The 9,937-nt window shown below is 39.9% G+C and overlaps 1 pseudogene; it reads right to left on the bottom strand.

The window, feature by feature from the left end:
- Positions 1-7,927: 7,927 nt before the first annotated feature.
- Positions 7,928-9,217, bottom strand: LOC101564584 (annotated as a pseudogene).
- Between the last annotated feature and the right edge of the window lie 720 nt (positions 9,218-9,937).

The following is a 9,937-nucleotide window of genomic DNA, read 5'->3' as shown; positions in this document are numbered from 1 at the left end:
GTTGCTTAGTCCACAGGTGTCAGTATATATAGTTAGTCAGGGTGAGAATCTTTCCAATTAACTGCTAGATTCAAAAATCTTCTGAAGATTCTTAGGATCACTGCCTTACCCATCTTCTACATATAACTGTATGGCTTGCCACTGTCATGTTTCCTAGCTTTTCTCCTATCCCTTTCTTAATTAGTTAGTCCTGAAGTTCTTGCTTTCCATTTACTTGTATTATACATTTCTATTTGTATTTCTTCTTTTGAGTTCTTATACAAGGGAAACTATATGATATTTACACATGTGTGTCTGGTTTATTTCACTCATGAGTATATCGTCAAGGGCATCCACTTCAATATTTATCATTCTTTATAGCTGAGTAATACTCTATTACATAAAAATGCCACATCTTTTTCAACCATTCCTCAGGTGATAGGCATCTTGGTTGTTTCAAAGATTTGGCTATCATAAATTGTGCTGCTATAAATATAGGCACATATATATCACTATGATATGATGTTTTCAGATCCTCTGGGAAAATTCCCAGTAGAGAAATAGCAGGTTTAAATGGGATTTCCAGTTCAAGTTTTCTAAGGAGTCTCCACACTGACTTCCATAATGGTTGCACCAGTCTGCATTCCCACCAGCAGTGGAGAAGGGTTCCTTTTTCCCCACAGCCTCTACAACATTTGTTGTTGGGTGATTTCTTTATGATAGCCATACTTTTGGGGTGAGATGATATCTCATTGTTGTTTTAATTTGCATTTCATGAATGGCTAGTGATGTGGAGCATTTTTTCATATATTTATTAGCTTCTTTAATTTCATCCTGAGAAGTCTGTGTTCATCTCAGATGCCCATTTCTGGATTGTACTTTAAATTTTAGAGCCCTAGAATTTTTTAATTCTTTCTAAATTCTAGAGAGCAGACCTTTGCCTGAGTACTTATTTGTCATGATTTTTTCCAAATTTGTGGATTGTCTTTTCATTTTGATGGTAATTTCTTTGGACACGCAAAAACTTCTCAGTAAGAGCATGTCCCAGTTGTTAATTCTTTCTAGTGTTTCCCATGCCTTTTCATTTTTGTTCATGAACTCTTATCCTACCCCTATGTCTTCAAGAGTTCCTCCTACTTTCTCTTCCAGGAGATTTAGTGTCTCTGTTTTAATGTTTAGATCTTTAATCCATTTTGACTTTAGTTTAGTGCATGGTGATAGACCTGGGTCAAGTTTTAGTTTTTGGCATGTAGAGAGCCAGTTTTTCCATCACCATTTGTTAAAGAGGCTACCTTTCTTCCAGTGAGTATGTTTGGCCCCTTTGTCAGAGATAAGGTGGCTGAGTGTGTTTGTAGAGGCTTCAGCATCTTCTAATGTATTCCACTGATCCTCAGGTCTATTTCATTGCCAGTAACATGCTGATTTTATCACAGTAGCCTTGTAGTATAATTTGAAGTCAAGGGGCTGGTTGGATGGCTCAGTGGTCTAAAGCACCTACTTAGAACAAGCTGCAGCAAAGCACAGGGACCCCAGTTCAATCCCCCAGTACCACATGCCAGCCAGCCCTGCCCCCTGGTGGGCTGAGCTGGCCACACACACACACACACACACACACACACACACACACACACACACAAATAAATAAAAATTAAAAAATTTTGAAATCAGGAATTGTAATGCTTCCTGCTTTGTCTTTATTGCCCAGGATTGTCTTTGCTATTCTAGGTCTTTTCTGGTTCCAAATAAATTTTAGGAATGAGTTCCCTAGCTGTATGAGGTATGTTGGTGGCAGTCTGATGTGGAATGCATTAAATCTGTACAGCAATTTTGGGAGTATGGCCATCTTCACAATGTTGGTTCTTGCTATCCTGGAGCACGGAATCGCTTTCCATTTTCTGAAATCCTCTATGATCTCTTTTTTATGAGTACTGTAGTTTTCCTTGAAAAGATCTTTGACTTCTTTAGTTAGATTAATTCCAAGGTATTTCATTTTCCTCGGTGCTATTGTAAAAGGTATTATTTCTATAACTTCCCTCTCAATGTGTTTGTTGTCTGTGTAGAGGAATGCTATTGACTTTTGGGCATTGACTTTGCATCCTGCTATGCTACTGAATTTCTGTATTAATTCTTGTAGCTTCCTGGTGGAGTTTTTTGGTCTTCGAAGTAAAGTATCATGTCACCTGCAAATAATGCTAATTTAACTTCTTCTTTACCTATTCTTATTCCTTTTATTTCTTTCTCTTGTCTAATGGCTGTAGCTAATAATTCCAGAACTGTATTGAATAGGAGTGTGATAGAGGACATCCTTGTCTTGTACCAGATATAAGAGTAAAAAATTTCAGTTTTTTGCCATTTAGAATTAGGTTAGTCATTACCTTTCCCAAATGGCCTCTACCAGATTGAAGTAGAGGCCCTCTATTCCAATTTTTTTGTAGGACTTTGAACATGAATGAGTGTTGGAATTTGTCAAAAGCCTTTTCTGCATCAACTGAGATGGTTATGTGGTTTTCAGTTTTTTCTCTATTGATATGGTGTATCACATTTATAGATTTTCGAATATTGAACCATTGTTGCATCCCTGGGATGAATCCTACCTGGTCGTGGTGTATGATCTTCTTGATAATTTGCTGTATTCTATTTGCTAGGATTTTATTGAAGATTTTTGCATCTATGCTCATGAGGGAGATTGGCCTGTGGTTCTCTTTCTTAGTTGCATGTTTCCCTGGTTTTGGTATCAGTAGAATACTTGCTCCAAGAATGATTTTCGGAGGATTTCTTCCTTTTCAATTTCATTGAGGAGTTTGAGGTGTATAGGGACTACATCTTCTGTTAATTTCTTGTAGAATTCAGCTGTGAATCCATCCGGACATGGACTTTTCTTTGTTGGTAGGTTCTTTTTATTACATCTTGTATTTCATTGGCTGTCATTGGGCTATTGAGAGTGGTTATAACTTGTCGATTCAGTTGTGGTAATTTGTACCTTTCTAGGAATCTGTCCATTTCTTCTGTGTCTATTATTCTGTGAGAGTAAACATTCTCAAAGTAGCTATTGATAATCTTCTGAATTTCCACTGCATCCGTGGTAATTACACCCTTTTCATTCCTTATTGCTTGTATTTGAATTTTTTCTTTCCTCTTTTTGATGTTGTTAGCTAGGGGGCTTTTCAATTTTATTTAGTCTTTCAAAGAACCAACTTTTTGTTTCGTTAATTCTTTGATCTTTTTTCTTCATCTCAATTGAATTAATTTCTGCTCTAATGTTTATGATTTATTCCCATCTTTGGGCTCTGGGTTTGGTTTGCTCTTCCCTTACTCGTTGTTGAAGGTGCAGCATTAGGGTATTTATTTTTTGTCCTGTTTTCCTCATGTGTGAGTTCACAGCTATGAAATTCCTCTGAGAACTGGTTTCATCGTATCCCATAAATTCCAATAAGATTTGCTTGAATTTTCATTGGATTGAAGATATTGTTGAATTTCTTGTTTAATTTCATCTGTGACCCATTGGTTGCTGAGTAGGGTGTTGTTTAATTTTCATGTATTTAGTGTTTTTTCTGGTTTCTTTTGTTATTTATTTCCCTTTTCATTGCACTGTGGTCAGATAATATGCATGGGATAATTTCTGTTTTCTTGCATATACTTAAGCATGACCTATGGACCACTATGTGGTTGATTTTAGAAAATGACCCATGTGCAGTTGAGAAAAGTGTGTATTCAGCTGTGTTTGTGTGGAACACTCTTTATATGTCCACCAAGTCCATTTGTTTCAAGCTCTGGTTCAGTTCTGTTATTTTTTTTGCTAATTTTTTGTCTGGTTGACCTATCTTTTTGGGATAAGGGTGTGTTAAGGTCTCCTGTTAAGATTGTGGTATTGGATATTAGATTTTTTATGTCCTTTAAGATTTGCATTATTTTCTGATTTGATTTGACACTGTTTCATTGCTATCTGTTTATCAATAAAACTTTGAAAAAAAAAAGATTTACATTATATAGTCGGGTTCTCCCGTGTTTGGTGCATACATATTTATGAGTGTTACCTCTTCTTGAATGTTTCCCCTAACCAGTATGTAGTGGCCTTCTTTATATCACTTGGTCATTGTTGGTTTGAAGTTGAGACTGTCTGAGAATAGGATTGGTACCCCTCCGTTTCTTCTAAGGTGTTGGGGTGTGTAATATTGTTTTCCATCCTTTGACTTTCAGCCTATGAATGTCTTTATGAATTAAATGTGTTTCTTTTATACAGTATATTGTTGGATTTTGTTTCCTTATCCACTGTGCCAGTCTTTTTCTTTTAATTGGTGAATTGAGTCCATTTACCTTGATGGTTATAATTGAATATTGATTGAAAATTGACATGTTATTTTCCTGTTGTCATTTACTCCTTTTTCTCCTGTGATTCATTGCTTGCCCTATTTATTTCATTCTTCTGATCTCACTTGTGGAGTTCTGATTATTTTCATCCCTCTCTAGAACATCTTTCAGGAGCTTGTGTAGGGTTGGCTTTGTCATCATGAAATTTTTTAGCTGTTCTTTTTCATGGAGGTATTTCACTTCTCCATCAAACTTGAAAGAGAGTTTTGCAGGATACAGTAGTCTGGGCTGTAATTTGTTTTCATAGAGAACTTGAGGTACTCTGCTCTATGCTTTTCTTGCCTTCATGGTTTGTGAAGAGAATTCGTCTGTAATTCTTTTTTTTTGTCCTTAAATATTTTTGTTCTTTGTTTCCCCTCCCTCTTTAGATCTTTCCCCAATTTCTTACTTTTTTCCTGTAATTTTATTGAAAGACAAATAGCAATGAGACAGTTTCTAATCAAATTGGTAGGACAGTTTCAATAATTAACACATTGCATACATTCTTCCTAGTTGTTATTTGCTGTACAATATGCAGACATGGCATCCTATTTACAAACACTATTACAACAAATCCCTCTATTCATTAGGAGAATGTAATTATATATGTATCCTAACCATTTTGAATACACAGATACAAAATGGACATTCAGGGCTGGTGAGATGGCTCAGTGGTCTAAAGCACCTACTTAGAACAAGCTAAACTAAGCAAAACACAGGGACCGCGGTTCAATCCCCCAGCACCACATGCCAGCCAGCCCCGCCCCCTGGTGGGCTGAGCTGGCCACACACACACACAAAATAAATAAATAAATACATAAATAAATATTAAAAAAAAACCAAAATGGACATTCATCTGTATCCCTTTTTTGTTTAGTTCCATCATTTGAATATTATAGGTGTGTTAACTCAGCATAATATTCTAAAAGAGTCCAGCAGTCCGTAATAGTATTTGGTCTTCTGCTTCACTGGCAATGTCAGAAATTGTTGACCTGAGTCCCCTACAGCTCAACATAACGGCATGGCTTTACTTCGTATTTTTTTCCCCATATATTTATTGAGAAACAAATAGCAATAAGACAGTTTCAAACCAAACTGGTAGGACAGTTTCAATAATTAACACATTGTATACATTCTTCTTAGTGGTTAATTGCTGTACAAGATGCAAACATGATATTCTATTTACAAACACCATTAGAACAAATCCCTCTATTCATTAAGAGAATGTAACTGTATATTGATCCTAGCCATTTGAATACACAGATACAAAATGGACATTCATCTGCATCCCCTTGGCCGTAATTCTGATGGCTTTTCCTTTGAATGTGATCTGCTTCTTTCCTCTAGTGGCTTTTAGTATATTATTCTTGTGCTGAATTTCTGGGATCTTGACTCTTATGTGTCTCACTGTGTTTTTAATTGGGTTGAGTTTACTTGGCATTTTGTATGCTTCGGTTACGTGAATGTCAGATTGTTTCCTCATATTTGGGAAGTTTTCCGCTATTACTTCTTTTTTATTTTATTTTATTTTAGTTTTTATTTTTCTGCTATTACTTCTGCCTATATTTTTAATGTCATTTGTATTGAGTCCTTCTTTCTCATTGATACGTATTAGTCTCACATTGTTCTTCTTTCCATCGTCTTGCAAGTGATGAATTATTTTTTTCCTGCATCCTAGTTGTTTTTAACAGATCCTTTCTTACCTTTTCACTAGCTGCACCAGCGTCTTCAAGATCTGAAACTCTGTCTTCACTTTCACTCAAAGGTTTTGCAAGCATGTGATTGAGATTTTAATTTCCTCTATATCTCTTTGACTCTGCTTCATGCAATTTTTTTCCTGTATTGCTCATTCAAGGAATCCATCATTTTTCTAATCTGTATTTTTTAAAAAATCAATGTCTTCTTCAGAAGTGGTCATTAATTCTTTTACTGCAGTGTTTTTTTTTCTTTTTCCAGATTGAGTTTCCTCCCTGTGTCTTTACTTCAGATTCTATGAGTTCAGAGAATTCTTTTTTTATTTCAACAAAGAATTCCACTCTGAGTTCCTCTATAACTTACTGCATGTGCTTATTTACTCTTGACACTATTAATTCATACATTGTAGCTGAGCTAGTGTCCTCTGCTCCTGTTCTGGGTGGACATTGGGTTTCTTCCATATGTTTCTGCATTTGATTCTTTACTGCAGATGATATTAATTCAGGGATTTCTTTTTTCATTTCCAATCTGAGTTCCTGTATACCTTTCTGCAGTTTTTTCTTTATTTCAGAACCCATTGATTCATTGATTTCAGCTGTGTGATTCCCAATTTGTTCTGTGCTAGTGTCCTCTGTACTTGTTATGGGTGGGCTTGGGTTCTGAGATTGCAGTTTGTTCCTTCTCATTGGCATTTTGTGTAACACTGTCTTCTGACCTTTGTTGTGGAGCTTTGGTGCAGTTATAACTTTCCACCTACTGAAATTGAGGTGCATGTCTCCAAATTTTGGATTTATCTAGCTGTGCCTGGCTGCTGTGGTCAGCTCCTTCCTGCTGCCACCCTTGGGAGTGAACCTGTTGTCCCCCTCTGACAAGATGTTCTGCTCCTGGACTAGCTGGGTGGTTCTGTCCCCTACTCTCTCTGCAGGGATTGTAGCTGCAGGATTTCACCCCATGCCTGTATGCCAGGACTGAGCTGAGTCTGGAGGGGACAAGGTGGACTAGGGGGGAAAGGAAGGTCTCCCACACACTCACCCGGCCTGAGCTAGGACTGGATCTGGTGGATAGGTGCTGTGGAGTGTTGGGGGCCATCCCAAGGAGGTGGAGGATGGTCTCACCCACCCTGTGCCTGGGCTTGGACCAGCAGGTCCCGCTGGTGCAGGGTACCTGGTGCCGTGTTGCCGGAAGATGTCCCACACACTCACTGAGCCTAGAATTTGTTGTCCTTTCATTTCTTATTGATTGCTAATTTTTCTGAAGTAATGAAGAATCTCAGCATTGTTTTAATTTGCATTTCTCTAATGGCCAGGGATGTTGAACATTTTTTCTTTTTAAAATTTTATTTATTTATTTATTTATTTATTTATTTATTTATTTATTTGTGTGTGTGTGTGTGTGTGTGTGTGTGTGTGTGTCTGTATGTGTGTGCATGGCCAGTTCAGCCCACCAGGGGGCAGGGCTGGCTGTCATGAGGTGCTGGGGGATCGAACCGCGGTCCCTGTGCCCTGCCAAGCTTGTTCCAAGTAGGTGCTCTAGACCACTGAGCCATCTCACCAGCCCCGAACATTTTTTTCATGTATGTGTTGACCATTTGTATTTCTTTCTCTGTGAAGTGTCTGTTCATTTCTCTTTTGCAGTTTTGACTGGATCTTTAATTTTAGGTGGATTAATATTTTGAGTTTTGTGTATTCTAGATATTAGCCTTCTCTCTCAGAAGTAGCTGGCAAAACTTTTCCCCATTTTGTAGGTTGACTCTTCACTCTACTTATTGATGCTTTTCTGCTCAGAAGCTTTTTAGTCTGATATAACCCCATCTATTGATTCTTGCTATTATTATTATTTTTTGGTCCAGTGACCTCTGAATTTTTATTTGCTAGTTATTTCCCAAGGGCACCCCAGTTCTGTTGCTTCAGTGTCTCAACACTTTGGTGTCCTTGGTCTCAGACACTAATTTTGGTCCACGATTTTGCAGGCAGTTGTTCTCTGGATGCTTTGCACCGAGGCGCTGCTGCTGTACAGGGCATTACCGAGACTGAAATCCTCCCTATCTTCCAGTGGGCAGCAGTACGTGGCGATCTCAACCTCCAGCTCTCCAGCTTGACCTTGCTGTTCAGCAGGGCTTCATAGTCCTGGGCCTGGCACTGCCTCTCTGTTCAAGTCTGTGCCAGCTCAGACTCCAGGTGCAGCAGGACCCCGCTGAGTTGCTCCATCTGCATAGCATAGTGGGCCTCCAAGTCTCTCAGGCTGATCTCCAGGACAATCTTCAGATTTCACATGGACTCCAGGTCAACCTCCAAGGACTGGGCCATGTGCTGCAGCTCTGTGAGTGTAGTCTCAGCAGCTCCAACCTCTGCAGACTGTGAGGTGACTACTGTGGTGCTCTCCTCAGTCTGCTGGGACCAGTACTTGTCCAGCTCTTCTCAGCGTTCTGAGCCAGCACATCGTACTGGGCCCTGATGTCCACCATGATCTTGCCGAGGTCCTGAGATTTGGGTGCATCCACCTCCACAGTCAACCCAGAGCCAGCATTCTGGGTTTGAAGGCCTCTGACGCCCTTCTCATGGTTTTTATTCATGAATATCAGCTCCTCCTTCAGAGTCTCGATTTCTGTCTCCAGCTGCAGCTGAGTGATACTGGTGTCATCAATGACCTTGCGAAGCCTGTGGATGTCATTCTCCACAGACTGATGCATGGCCAGCTCCATCTTATACTTGACTCTAAAGTCATCAGCAAGACGAGCACGGTCAATCTGCAGGGCGATGCGGGTGTTGTCCACAGAATTCATCTTCAGCTCCTCCATGGTCTTGAAGTAATGGCCCCAGTCTCTGACCGGGAACCTCTTCTTCTCCAGGTGCTCCCGGATCTTGCTTTCCAGCCTCCGATTTTCCGTCTCCAGGCTCCTCACTCTCTCCAGGTAGGAGGCCAGGCGGTCGTTCAGGCCCTGCATGGTCTCCTTCTCAGTCTGGATGCTGCTCATGCCAGCCAGACTCCCAGACACTCCCGTGGCCAGGCCCATGGATGCCATGTCTCTCCTGAGGATGGTGGAGCGAGACATGCAGACCTGGAAGCCCGAGCACCCGAAGCCGGCATAGCCACTGGTAGCACTGCTGGCTCGCCGGCCTGGTTGGCTGGGGCCCCAGACCGAGCCCAGGGACCGGTAGTTGGTGAAGAAGGTGGTGGAGTGGGTGGTGACACTCATGTTGCCCGGGAAGGAAAGCGAGAGACCAGGACTCAAGTTTGGGTTGCAGAGGGTGGCCGTCTGTGATCCTCTTGCTATTAGAAAATCCTTCCCTATGCCTATGTCTTCAAGTGTTTTACCTATTTTATCTTCCAGTTTAATGTTTAGATCTTTGGTCTATTTTGATTTTAATTTGGTGTTATGGTGAGAAGTAAGGGTCCAGTTTCAATCTTCTGTATACAGATAACTGGTTTTCATAGCACCAACTTTATTAAGTTATCTTTCCTCCAATTTATGCTTTTGGCTCCTTTGTGAAAGATCAGATAGTGTAATATGTTTGGGGAAGTTTCTACATCTTCTGTTCTGCTCCATTGACCCCTTGCTCTGTTTTTGTTCCAGTACTATGCTATTTTTATCACTGCTGCTTTGTAGTATAGCTATGCTTCCTTCTTTACTCTTTATTTTTGTTTTTATTTTTGATGGAACCGGGGATTGAACTCAGGCCCTTGTGTTTGCCAGGCAAGTGCTTATTCCACTGAGCCATCTCCCCAGCCCCTCCTTCTTTACTCTTGTTTCCCAAATTGCTTTTACTAGTCTAGGTCTCTTCAGGCTTCATATGAATTTTATTTGTTTGTTTGTTTTTTGTTGGAACCAGGGATTGAACTCAGGCCCTTGCGTTTGCCGAGGAAGCACTTAGTGATTCCACTAAGCAATCTCCCTGGTCCCTTTTTTGTTTGTTTG

Source organism: Octodon degus, unplaced genomic scaffold, assembly GCF_000260255.1.
Source record: "Octodon degus isolate 3935 unplaced genomic scaffold, OctDeg1.0 scaffold00041, whole genome shotgun sequence".
Lineage (NCBI taxonomy): Eukaryota > Metazoa > Chordata > Mammalia > Rodentia > Octodontidae > Octodon > Octodon degus.
This window is presented reverse-complemented; position numbering and strand designations above follow the sequence as displayed.